General features: G+C 48.0%; 1 protein-coding gene across 3 annotated transcripts in view; it reads left to right on the top strand.

Moving 5' to 3' along the window:
* THOC2 (THO complex subunit 2) overlaps nt 1–13954 on the top strand; it is a 479267-nt gene that overhangs the window by 260371 nt on the left and 204942 nt on the right. The gene's annotated exons all lie outside the window — the stretch shown is intronic.

Genomic DNA, 13954 nt, shown 5'->3' with positions numbered 1-13954 from the left:
GCCTCCCCCGCAAGCTGGTACTTCGAGAACCACAAGTACCAGCATGCGAGTGGAAAAACACACCGTGAAAGTAAAACTTTATTTCATACATGCCGACACATACATACTTACCTATGTTGACCCGCCGACTGCCACGCCCCCCTCGTCACTGAAGAATCCGGGGTACCTGTGAATAAAATTATACTCACCTGATCCAGTGTCCGGATCTTTTTAAATAATCCTCGTACTTGGCAAAACGGCAACCCGGACCAAACGGACTGAAAGGGGTCCCATGTTTACACATGGGACCCCTTTCCACGAATGCCGGGATTCCACGTGACTCCTGTCACAGAGGGTCCCTTCAGCCAAACAGCGAGCGCAACGTCGTGGCACTCTGCTGATTGGCTATGCGCGTCTGAGCTGTCAGACAGCGCATCGCAAAGCCTTACCATTATATTCAATGGTGGGAACTTTGCGGTCAGCGGTGAGGTCACCCGCGGTCAGCGGCTGACCGCGGGTAACCCCACCGCTGACCGCAAAGTTCCCACCATTGAAACTAATGGAGGGAGCTGTGCGATGCGCTATCTGCCAGCTCAGACGCGCATACAGCCAATCAGGAGAGTGCCACGAAGTGGCGCTTCCTGATTGGCTGAAGGGACCTTTCTGTGACCGCAGTCACGGGGGGGTCTCTGCATTTGGGGAAAGGGGTCCCATGTGTAAACATGGGACCCCTTTCAGTCCGGGTATTCGTTTTTTTGTTTTGCCAAGTACGTGGATTACAAATCACAGGACACTGGATCAGGTGAGTATAATTTTATTCAAAAGTACCCCGGATCGTCGGATCAGGAGACGTGGCAGTCGGCGGGTCAGCATAGGTAAGTATGTATGTGTCGGCATGTTTGAAATAAAGTTTTACTTTCACGGTGTGTGTCTCCTGTTTTTATTTGGGTATTTTTTTCCCAGTAGAGCTACAGGTACCAGCGGGACCGTTTTTCCACCCGCATGCTGGTACTTGTGGTTCTCCAAGTACCAGCTTGCGGTGGAGGCTTGCTGGGACTTGTAGTTCTTCTGGAAAAAACAATATTCTATCATTTTACTCAAGGATATCAGCCCCCCATCCGCAGCCCTTGGATGGGAGGGGACAGCCTCGTGCTTCACCCCTGGCCCTTGGGTGGCTGGGGGGGGGGGACCCCTTGATTGAAGGGGTCCCCACTCCCCCAGGGTACCCCGGCCAGGGGTGACTAGTTGGATATTTAATGCCACGTCCGCAGGGCGCTGTATAAAAGTGACCCCCGGCTGTGGCATTATCTGTCCAGCTAGTGGAGCCCGATGCTGGTGTAAAAAATACGGGGGACCCCTACGCTTTCTGTCCCCCGTATTTTTTGCACCAGCACCAGGCGCAGAGCTCGGTGCTGGTTTTAAAAATACGGGGGATCCCATGTCAGTTTTTCCCCCGGATTTTTAGAACCAGGACCGGCTCGAAGAGCCTGAGGCTGGTTATGCTTAGGAGGGGGGACCCCACGCATTTTTTTTTCTGATTTTTACCATTCCATTTAAAAAATAAATAAATAAAAATAAATATTTTTAAAAATATATAAATAATACTTGTGCCTCCAAAATAGACAAACCAAGTACCTAATCCCTTCTAATATAAATAGATATGCTATTACCAATTAAAAAAACACTAAAAAAAACTTGTTTTTAAATTTTTATATTAGATTCCGCCAGCAAAGTGTGGCGGATTGAAAATTTACTGTCTAAAAGCACTGCTGTCGAATTTACATTCTTCAATTGAATATACTTTTGTCGAATTGCCGCATTTGTACCATTGCAGAAATGTCGAATTTGACAAATGTCGAATTTAGAAAGTCCGTTTTTTTGGCGAAAAGTACTGAATTACATTGTCGAATTATTATTTTTTTGGCGAAAATGTCCTGTTTTTCGACAATTTCGGGAATTCGACCGCAATTGCATATACCCCCCTGTCTCTCCAAAGGGCCTTGTGGGGGAACTGTCTTCAGAAAGGACATTCCCTGTGTGTGTGTGGTGTGTCGGTACGCTTGTGTCGACATGTCTGATGAGGAAGGCTATGTGGGAGAGGAGCGGGAGCAAATGAATGTGGTGTCTCCGCCGACGGCACCGACACCTGATTGGATGGATATGTGGAAGGTTTTAAATGATAATGTTAATTCCTTGCATAGAAGATTTGACAAGGCTGATGCATTGGGACAGTCAGGGTCTCAACCCGTGCCTGACCCTCTGTCGCAGGGACCGTCAGGGTTTCATAAGCGCCCACTATCCCAAATTGTTGACACAGATACCGACATGGATTCTGACTCCAGTGTCGATTACGATGATGCAAAGTTATAGCCAAAATTGGCTAAATCCCTTCGATATAGGATTATAGCAATAAAGGATGTTTTGCACATCACAGAGGAAACCCCTGTCCCTGACACGAGGGTGTATATGTATAAGGGAAAGAAGCCTGAGGTAACTTTTCCCCCCTCACACAAACTGAATGAGTTATGTGGAAAAGCTTGGGAATCTCCAGATAAGAAAATGCAGATTTCCAAACGGATTCTTATGGCGTTTCCTTGCCCGCCAACGGATAGGCTACGATGGGAATCCTCCCCTAGGGTGGATAAAGCTTTAACACGCTTATCCAAAAAGGTAGCCCTGCCGTCCCAGGATACGGCTACCCTCAAAGATGCTGCTGACCGCAAACAGGAGGTTACCCTGAAGTCCATTTATACACATTCAGGTACCTTACTAAGACCGGCAATTGCGTCGGCCTGGGTGTGTAGTGCTGTAGCGGCATGGACGGATACCTTATCTGAGGAATTGGATACCCTAGATAAGGATACTGTATTATTGACCCTGGGGCATATTAAAGACGCTGTCCTATATATGAGAGATGCTCAAAGAGACATTAGTCTACTGGGTTTTAGAATAAACGCTATGCCGATTTTCTGCCAGAAGGGTCCTGTGGACTCGGCAATGGACAGGTGATGCAGACTCAAAAAGGCATATGGAGGTTTTACCTTACAGGGGTGAGGAATTGTTCGGGGAAGGTCTCTCGGACCTGGTCTCCACAGCTACAGCTGAAAAGTAAAATTTTTTGCCTTATGTTCCCTCACAGCCTAAGAGAGCACCGCATTATCAAAGGCAGTCCTTTCGTTCACAAAGAGACAAGAAAGTCCGAGGTGCGTCCTTTCTTGCCAGAGGTAGGGGCAGAGGAAAGAAGCTGCACAACACAGCTAGTTCCCAGGAACAGAAGTGCTCACCGGCCTCTGCAAAATCCACCGCATGACGCTGGGGCTCCACTGGCGGAGTCGGACCCAGTGGGGGCACGTCTTTGGAATTACAGCCACATGTGGGTTCACTCCCAGGTGGATCCTTGGGCAATAGAAATTGTGTCTCAGGGTTACAAGCTGGAATTCGAAGAGGTGCCTCCTCGCCGGTATTTCAAATCGGACCTACCATCTTCCCCCCAAGAGAGGGAAATAGTGTTAAACGCAATACAAAAATTGTATCTTCAGAAGGTGGTGGTCAAGGTTCCCCTCCTTCAACAGGGAAGGGGTTATTATTCGACTATGTTTGTAGTCCCGAAACCGGACGGTTCGGTCAGACCCATATTGAATTTAAAATCTCTGAACCTATACTTGAAAAGGTTCAAGTTCAAGATGGAATCGCTAAGAGCGGTCATCGCAAGCCTGGAAGGGGGGGATTGTATGGTGTCACTGGACATAAAGGATGCGTACCTTCATGTCCCCATTTATCCACCTCATCAGGCGTACCTAAGATTTGCGGTACAGAATTGTCATTACCAATTTCAGACGTTGCCATTTGGTCTCTCAACGGCCCTGAGGATTTTCACCAAGGTAATGGCGGAAATGATGGTGCTCCTGCGGAAGCAAGGTGTCACAATTGTCCCGTACTTGCTCATAAAAGCGAGATCAAGAGAGCAGTTGCTGAACAGCGTATCTCTTTCACTGAAAGTGTTACAGCAACACGGCTGGATTCTCAATATTCCAAAGTCGCAGTTGGTTCCTACGACTCGTCTACCCTTCTTGGGCATGATTCTGGACACGGACCAGAAGAGGGTTTATCTCCCGATAGAGAAGGCCCAGGAACTCATGACTCTGGTCAAGAACCTATTGAAACCATAACAGGTGTCAGTGCATCATTGCACTCGAGTCCTGGGAAAGATGGTGGCGTCATACGAGGCCATTCCCTTCGGCAGGTTCCATGCGAGGACTTTCCAATGGGACCTACTGGACAAGTGGTCTGGGTCACATCTTCAGATGCATCGGTTGATCACCCTGTCCCCCAGGGCCAGGGTGTCACTACTATGGTGGCTGCAGAGTGCTCACCTTCTCGAGGGACGCAGATTCGGCATTCAGGACTGGATCCTGGTGACCACGGACGCAAGCCTCCGAGGTTGGGGAGCAGTCACACAGGGAAGAAATTCCAGGGTCTTTGGTCAAGTCAAGAGACTTGTCTTCACATCAACATCCTGGAGCTGAGGGCCATATACAACGCCTTACGTCAAGCGGAGACCTTACTTCGCGACCGACCAGTTCTGATCCAGTCAGACAACATCAACGCAGTGGCTCATGTAAACCGCCAAGGCGGCACAAGGAGCAGAGTGGCAATGGCGGAAGCCACCAGAATTCTTCGCTGGGCGGAGAATCATGTAAGCACACTGTCAGCAGTGTTCATTCCGGGAGTGGACAACTGGGAAGCAGACTTCCTCAGCAGACACGACCTACACCCGGGAGAGTGGGGACTTCATCCAGAAGTCTTCGCACAGATTGTGAGTCAGTGGGAACTGCCACAGATAGACATGATGGCGTCCCGCCTCAACAAAAAGCTACAGAGGTATTGCGCCAGGTCAGAGACCCTCAGGCAGTAGCGGTAGACGCCCTAGTGACACCGTGGGTGTTCCGGTCAGTCTATGTATTTCCTCCTCTTCCTCTCATACCAAAGGTGTTGAGGATAATAAGAAGAAAAGGAGTGAGAACAATCCTCATTGTTCCAGATTGGCCAAGACGGACCTGGTATCCAGATCTGCAGGAACTGCTCACAGAAGATCCGTGGCCTCTTCCGCTAAGACAGGACCTGTTGCAACAGGGACCCTGTCTGTTCCAAGACTTACCGCGGCTGCGTTTGACGGCATGGCGGTTGAACGCCGAATCCTAGCAGAAAAAGGCATTCCGGTTGAGGTTATTCCTACGCTGATAAAGGCTAGGAAGGAAGTATCGGCAAAACATTATCACTGTATATGGCGAAAATGTTTCTTGGTGTGAGACCAAGAATGCTCCTACGGAAGAATTCCATCTGGGCCGTTTCCTTCACTTCCTACAAACTGGAGTGAATTTGGGCCTTAAATTAGGTTCCATTAAGGTCCAGATTTCGGCCCTATCCATTTTCTTTCAAAAGAATTGGCTTCTCTCCCAGAAGTTCAGACTTTTGTAAAGGGAGTGCTGCATATTCAGCCTCCTTTTGTGCCTCCGGTGGCACCTTGGGATCTTAACGTGGAGTTAAGTTTCCTAAAGTCACACTGGTTTGAACCACTTAAAACGGTGGAGTTTGAAATATCTCACGTGGAAGGTGGTCATGTTATTAGCCTTGGCTTCGGCTAGGCGAGTGTCTGAATTAGCGGCTTTGTCACATAAAAGCCCCTATTTGGTTTTCTATTTGGATAGAGCAGAATTGCGGACCCGTTCGCAATTTCTGCCAAAAGTGGTTTCATCTTTTCATATGAACCAACCTATTGTGGTGCCTGTGGCTACACGTGACTTGGAGGATTCCGAGTTACTTGATGTGGTCAGGGCTTTGAAAATTTACGTAGCCAGAACGGCTAGAGTCAGGAAAACTGAAGCGCTGTTTGTCCTGTATGCATCCAACAAGATTGGTGCCCCTGCTTCAAAGCAAACTATTGCTTGCAGGATTTGGAACACGATTCAGCAAGCGCATTCTACGGCTGGTTTGCCGTTACCAAAATCGGTCAAGGCCCATTCCACTAGGAAGGTGGGCTCTTCTTGAGCGGCTGCCCGGGGGGTCTCGGCACTACAGCTGTGTCGAGCTGCTACTTGGTCGGGTTCAAACACTTTTGCAAAATTCTACAAGTTTGATACCCTGGCTGAAGAGGACCTCATGTTTGCTCAATCGGTGCTGCAGAGTCATCCGCACTCTCCCGCCCGTTTGGGTGCTTTGGTATAATCCCCATGGTCCTTACGGAGTCCCCAGCATCCTCTAGGACGTTAGAGAAAATAAGATTTTACTTACCGGTAAATCTATTTCTCGTAGTCCGTAGAGGATGCTGGGCGCCCGTCCCAAGTGCGGACTTCTTCTGCAATACTTGTATATAGTTATTGCTTCAATAAGGGTTATGTTATAGTTGCATCGGTCTTGAACTGATGATATGTTGTTTTCATACTGTTAACTGGGTAGTTATCACAAGTTATACGGCGTGATTGGTGTGGCTGGAATGAATCTTGCCCTTGGATTAACAAAATCCTTTCCTCGTACTGTCCATCTCCTCTGGGCACAGTTTCTCTAACTGAGGTCTGGAGGAGGGGCGTAGAGGGAGGAGCCAGTGCACACTAGAAACTAAATTCTTTCTTAAAGTGCCCATGTCTCCTGCGGAGCCCGTTTATTCCTATGGTCCTTACGGAGTCCCCAGCATCCTCTACGGACTGCGAGAAATAGATTTACCGGTAAGTAAAATCTTATTTTTAATCTGTATTACGGTCATACCGCCTGTGTAATATTACCAGTGTACAAACTTTTGGCTATTTTACTGCCTCGTTAGGACTAATCTCTCTCTTTCTATCCCTCTCTAACTCCCATTTACCAAAGCCTTTCCTTTCTGTCTCTCACTTATGCTGTACCCGTTGCTCTTGCAGACCCTCTAATCTCATCCAAACGTCTCTCTCCTCTTCTCATGTGCCCTCTGAAAATGCCAGATCAGACTGCAACAAGGTGATCACTACCTCTTCATCTCTAACTCCTTTAATTTAGTTGCTACCACGGAAATTGTTTATCACCTACTGACTTCACATCTCCTGCTGTCCTATGCTATGGATGCATTTCTTTTCACACCTTCGGACCCATGGCCCGTCATTATGGTTGTGTCGGGCCCTCCTATCACTCTGCTGTACCTCCTGTATCATTCCACTGGATCAGTCTTTCGGATTGTCTTCATTCTACTCTGACCCTTATCCTGGGGGCTTTAACATTCTAATCTGCTCTACTCTCCCTCCAAACCAACTACTTACAACCTTGCCTCTCTTTCCTCTTTGCTTCACTTCTCCAAATGGGCCTTCTTCACCTCTCACACTAACTTCTTTAAACTAGTCTTCTCTCATCTTCGTGCTATCTCTGACTTCAACAAGTCACCTTTCCTTCTCTCGGACCACACCATTACTAAGTACCTATCACACCACCCGCTCCCCTAAGACTACTCATACTAAGTGAAATCTTGTTGCCCAAGAAACTCCCAGTTTCTCCTCTTCTCTAAACTTGAGTACCACTGTATTAAACCATCCTACTTTAAAGCCATTGTCTTCTCCCAATCCTCAAACTCTCGCTGTCTCTTCTCTACCTTTGACTCCCTCCTCTCCCCTTCCATCCACCCTCTTTGCGCTTGAATTTGTCTACCCCATCACTTTAAAAGTAAAGTCAATCTGCCATGACATCTTTTTCACTTTGGGCCCCACCTCACTGTCCGTAATGGGACTGACAACTGTACTCCTTCAATCCAGTCTCCGGGCCTAAAGTACAACTTTACCCTTGACCACATTCTCTCTCCCCTTTCCCCTCAAGCATGCTTACACATTGCCCACTTAGTCAACTTCTCTTTCACCTTTGGATCCTTCAAGCATGCCAGTCCTTCATTGCTAACTACGGTCACATTTTCCTTCTCCTCTCTTCATCCATGCTCCTTGAACAGGTGATTTCCAACCACTTCACTCTTTCCTCTTGACACACTGTAATCTGGCTTTCTTAGTGTATTCATTCCACCGAAACAGCCTATGGGGTATATTCAATTCCTGCCAGAATGCCCATTTAAAAAAAGTTGAATTGGCATGAGCAAAAACTCGTTAAAAGTGGGCGAAAACGCCTGGAAATTGAATAATGAGCTGTCGGATCCTCTCCGTCGGAGAGGATCTGACAGGACTTGAATATACCCCTATATCCGAAAGTCAGTTCTCTATTCTTATACTCTTCGACTTCATAGTACCCTTCGAGCTTTGTGACTAAGCTCTCTTGAGTCACCTACTTGTCAAACTGTTGCATATATGCACTTACCTTCCTTTCCCATCAGGGGTTCCCAAGTTTTTGTCTTTGGCACTCTTCTCTTCTCCCTCTACACGATTTCACTTGGCAAGCTTTTCACTACCAATCTATTAAGACAATACCAAACTTCACCTCTCTTCCACAGATCTCTCTCCCTCTGTCCTTTCACTTGTTGCCTCCATTCTGTCAGCTATCTCATTCTTGATGGCTTAATGCATAATCCTGAATTCATCCTGAAAGTTTACTAATCGTTTCTAACTCGGCCAATTCCTACCTGTCCTTTTCTGTTGACTTGCTCTCCTCTATTTCCCAAGTCTAATGTCTACGTATCTCCCTTGACACTGCCCTTTTTTCTTTTCCCACATACAGTCCCTTTCAGTAGAATGCTTTTTCCTTTTCTGCAATATATGCAGTCTCCTCCTCACAGTGGAGGCTGCTAAAACAGTGGTTCATGTTCTCATCATTACTGTAATCTGCTCATTTATGGCCTTACTAACTCCCGCCTCTCCCCTCTAATCTGTTTTCAACTCTGCTACCTGTCTCATTGTCTTCTTTCAACACACTACCTCTGCTGTCCGTCTCTGCTTGTCACTACACTGTCTTCCTGTACTACTCAGAATGCAGTTCAAACTCCCCACTCTCGCATTCACTATTTCTCCTGTGCTGCTCCTAACCACTGGAATGCCATCCCTCTCTCCATTAGCCTTTCATTCAGCCTTCAAACATACCCTTAAAACTCACTTTTCTCTATCGTCCTAAGTGGATGCTGGGGTTCCTGAAAGGACCATGGGGAATAGCGGCTCCGCAGGAGACAGGGCACAAAAAAGTAAAGCTTTACTAGGTCAGGTGGTGTGCACTGGCTCCTCCCCCTATGACCCTCCTCCAGACTCCAGTTAGATTTTGTGCCCGAACGAGAAGGGTGCAATCTAGGTGGCTCTCCTAAAGAGCTGCTTAGAGAAAGTTTAGTTTAGGTTTTTTTCTTTACAGTGAGTCCTGCTGGCAACAGGATCACTGCAACGTGGGACTTAGGGGGAAAGTAGTAAACTCACCTGCATGCAGAGTGGATTTGCTGCTTGGCTACTGGACACCATTAGCTCCAGAGGGATCGAACACAGGCCCAGCCGTGGAGTCCGGTCCCGGAGCCGCGCCGCCGACCCCCTTGCAGATGCTGAAGCGTGAAGAGGTCCGGAAACCGGCGGCTGAAGACTCCTCAGTCTTCATAAGGTAGCGCACAGCACTGCAGCTGTGCGCCATTTTCCTCTCAGCACACTTCACTGGGCAGTCACTGAGGGTGCAGAGCGCTGGGGGGGGGCGCTCTGAGAGGCAAATATAAACCTTATACAAGGCTAAAAATACCTCACATATAGCCCATAGGGGCTATATGGAGATATTTAACCCCTGCCTGACTGGAAAAATAGCGGGAGAAGAACCCGCCGAAAAAGGGGCGGGGCCTATCTCCTCAGCACACGGCGCCATTTTCTGTCACAGCTCCGCTGGTCAGAACGGCTCCCAGGTCTCTCCCCTGCACTGCACTACAGAAACAGGGTAAAACAGAGAGGGGGGGCACATTAATGGCTATATATATATATATTAAAGCAGCTATAAGGGAGCACTTAATATAAGGATATCCCTTGTATATATAGCGCTTTGTGGTGTGTGCTGGCAGACTCTCCCTCTGTCTCCCCAAAAGGGCTAGTGGGTCCTGTCTTCATTAGAGCATTCCCTGTGAGTTTGCGGTGTGTGTCGGTACGTGGTGTCGACATGTATGAGGACGATATTGGTGTGGAGGCGGAGCAATTGCCAAATATGCAGATGTCACCCCCCAGGGGGTCGACACCAGAATGGATGCCTTTATTTGTGGAATTACGTGATGGTTTATCTTCCCTTAAACAGTCAGTTGAGGACATGAGGCGGCCGGACAATCAATTAATGCCTGTCCAGGCGCCTCAAACACCGTCAGGGGCTGTAAAACGCCCTTTGCCTCAGTCGGTCGACACAGACCCAGACACGGGCACTGATTCCAGTGACGACGGTAGAAATTCAAACGTATTTTCCAGTAGGGCCACACGTTATATGATTTTGGCAATGAAGGAGACGTTACATTTAGCTGATACTACAGATACCGTAAAACAGGGTATTATGTATGGTGTGAAAAAACTACAAACAGTTTTTCCTGAATCAGAAGAATTAAATGACGTGTGTGATGAAGCGTGGGTTGCTCCTGATAAAAAGTTGATAATTTCAAAAAAGTTATTGGCATTATACCCTTTCCCGCCAGAGGTTAGGGCGCGCTGGGAAACACCCCCTAAGGTGGACAAGGCGCTCACACGCTTATCCAAACAAGTGGCGTTACCCTCTCCTGAGACGGCCGCACTTAAGGATCCATCAGATAGAAAGATGGAAGTTATTCAAAAGAATATATACACACATGCAGGTGTTATACTACGACCAGCTATAGCAACTGCCTGGATGTGCAGTGCTGGAGTAGTTTGGTCAGAATCCCTGATTGAAAATATTGATACCCTAGATAGGGACAATGTTTTACTGTCGTTAGAACAAATAAAGGATGCATTTATCTATATGCGTGATGCACAGAGGGATATTTGCACACTGGCATCTCGGATGAGTGCTATGTCCATTTCAGCCAGAAGAGCCTTATGGACACGACAGTGGACAGGCGATGCGGATTCAAAACGTCACATGGAGGTTTTGCCGTATAAAGGGGAGGAGTTATTTGGAGTTGGTCTATCAGACTTGGTGGCCACGGCTACTGCCGGGAAATCCACTTTTTTACCTCAAGTCACTCCCCAACAGAGAAAGGCACCGACCTTTCAACCGCAGCCTTTTCGCTCCTACAAAAATAAGAGAGCAAAGGGCTTGTCGTACCTGCCACGAGGCAGAGGAAGAGGGAAGAGACACCAACAGGCAGCTCCTTCCCAGGAACAGAAGCCCTCCCCGGCTCCTGCAAAAACCTCAGCATGACGCTGGGGCCTCTCAAGCGGACTCGGGGACAGTGGGGGGCCGTCTCAAAAATTACAGCGCGCAGTGGGCTCACTCGCAGGTAGACCCCTGGATCCTGCAGATAATATCTCAGGGGTACAGGTTGGAATTAGAGACGGATCCTCCTCATCGTTTCCTGAAGTCTGCCTTACCAACCGTCTCTTCCGAAAGGGAGAGGGTGTTGGAAGCCATTCACAAGCTGTACGCTCAGCAGGTGATAGTCAAAGTACCCCTATTACAACAAGGAAAGGGGTATTATTCCACTCTATTTGTGGTACCGAAGCCGGATGGCTCGGTAAGGCCTATTCTAAATCTGAAGTCCTTGAACCTCTACATAAAAAAGTTCAAGTTCAAGATGGAGTCACTCAGAGCAGTGATAGCGAACCTGGAAGAAGGGGACTTTATGGTATCCTTGGACATCAAGGATGCGTATCTACACGTTCCGATTTACCCCGCACACCAGGGGTACCTCAGGTTCATTGTTCAAAACTGTCACTATCAGTTTCAGACGCTGCCGTTCGGATTGTCCACGGCGCCTCGGGTCTTTACCAAGGTAATGGCCGAGATGATGATTCTTCTTCGAAGAAAAGGCGTATTAGTTATCCCATACTTGGACGATCTCCTAATAAGGGCAAGGTCCAGAGAACAGCTGGAGACAGCTTTAGCACTATCTCAAGAGGTGCTAAGACAACACGGGTGGATTCTGAATATTCCAAAATCCCATTTAATCCCGACAACTCGTCTGCTGTTCCTAGGAATGATTCTGGACACGGTTCAGAAAAAGGTTTTCCTTCCAGAGGAAAAAGCCAAGGAGTTATCCGATCTGGTCAGGAACCTCCTAAAACCAGGAAAAGTGTCAGTACATCAATGCACAAGAGTCCTGGGAAAAATGGTGGCTTCTTACGAAGCAATTCCATTCGGCAGATTCCATGCAAGAATATTCCAAAGGGATCTGTTGGACAAATGGTCAGGGTCGCATCTGCAGATGCACCTGCGAATAACCCTGTCACCAAAGACAAGGGTGTCACTTCTGTGGTGGTTGCAGAAGGCTCACCTATTAGAAGGCCGCAGATTCGGCATTCAGGATTGGATCCTGGTGACCACGGACGCCAGCCTGAGAGGCTGGGGAGCAGTCACACAAGGAAGAAACTTCCAGGGAGTATGGACGAGTCTGGAAAAGTCTCTTCACATAAACATTCTGGAACTAAGAGCAATCTACAATGCTCTAAGCCAGGCGGAACTTCTCCTGCAAGGAAAGCCGGTGTTGATTCAGTCGGACAACATCACGGCGGTCGCCCATGTAAACAGGCAGGGCGGCACAAGAAGCAGGAGTGCAATGGCAGAAGCTGCCAAGATTCTTCGCTGGGCGGAGAATCACGTGATAGCACTGTCAGCAGTGTTCATCCCGGGCGTGGACAACTGGGAAGCAGACTTCCTCAGCAGACACGATCTTCATCCGGGAGAGTGGGGTCTACATCCAGAAGTCTTCAACATGTTAATAGACCGTTGGGAAAGACCAATTGTAGACATGATGGCGTCTCGCCTCAACAAGAAACTGGACAAATATTGCGCCAGGTCAAGAGATCCACAGGCAATAGCTGTGGACGCACTGGTAACTCCTTGGGTGTACCAGTCAGTGTATGTGTTTCCTCCTCTGCCGCTCATACCAAAGGTATTGAAGATCATACGGCAAAGAAGAGTAAGAACAATACTAGTGGTTCCGGATTGGCCGAGAAGGACTTGGTATCCGGAACTTCAAGAGATGCTCACGGACGAACCGTGGCCTCTACCTCTGAGAAGGGACCTGCTACAGCAGGGTCCCTGTCTTTTTCAAGACTTACCGCGGCTGCGTTTGACGGCATGGCGGTTGAACGCCAGATCCTAAAAGGGAAAGGCATTCCAGAAGAAGTCATTCCTACCTTGATTAAGGCACGGAAGGAAGTCACCGTGAAACATTATCACCGCATTTGGCGAAAATATGTAGCGTGGTGCGAGGATCGGAGGGTTCCGACGGAGGAATTCCAACTGGGTCGTTTCCTACATTTCCTGCAATCAGGATTATCTATGGGTCTCAAATTGGGATCCATTAAGGTTCAAATTTCGGCCCTGTCAATATTCTTCCAAAAAGAATTGGCCTCTGTCCCTGAGGTCCAGACTTTTGTCAAGGGAGTACTGCATATACAGCCTCCTGTGGTGCCTCCGGTGGCACCGTGGGATCTAAATGTAGTTTTAGATTTCCTCAAATCCCATTGGTTTGAACCATTGAAAAAGGTGGATTTGAAATATCTCACATTGAAAGTGACTATGTTACTAGCCCTGGCCTCTGCCAGGAGAGTATCTGAATTGGCGGCTTTATCTTATAAAAGTCCTTATCTAATCTTCCATTCGGATAGGGCAGAACTGCGGACTCGTCCGCATTTTCTCCCTAAAGTGGTATCAGCATTTCATCTGAACCAACCTATTGTGGTGCCTGCGGCCACTAGCGACTTGGAGGACTCCAAGTTGTTGGACGTTGTCAGAGCCTTAAAAATATACATTGCAAGGACGGCTGGAGTCAGAAAATTTGACTCGCTGTTTATATTGTATGCACCCAACAAGTTGGGCGCACCTGCTTCTAAGCAGTCGATTGCTCGTTGGATTTGTAACACAATTCAACTTGCACATTCTGTGG

Source organism: Pseudophryne corroboree, chromosome 8 (assembly GCF_028390025.1).
Source record: "Pseudophryne corroboree isolate aPseCor3 chromosome 8, aPseCor3.hap2, whole genome shotgun sequence".
In the NCBI taxonomy this organism is placed as follows: domain Eukaryota; kingdom Metazoa; phylum Chordata; class Amphibia; order Anura; family Myobatrachidae; genus Pseudophryne; species Pseudophryne corroboree.
The sequence above is the reverse complement of the archived record's forward strand: the minus strand, read 5'-3'. Positions and strand labels throughout refer to the sequence as shown.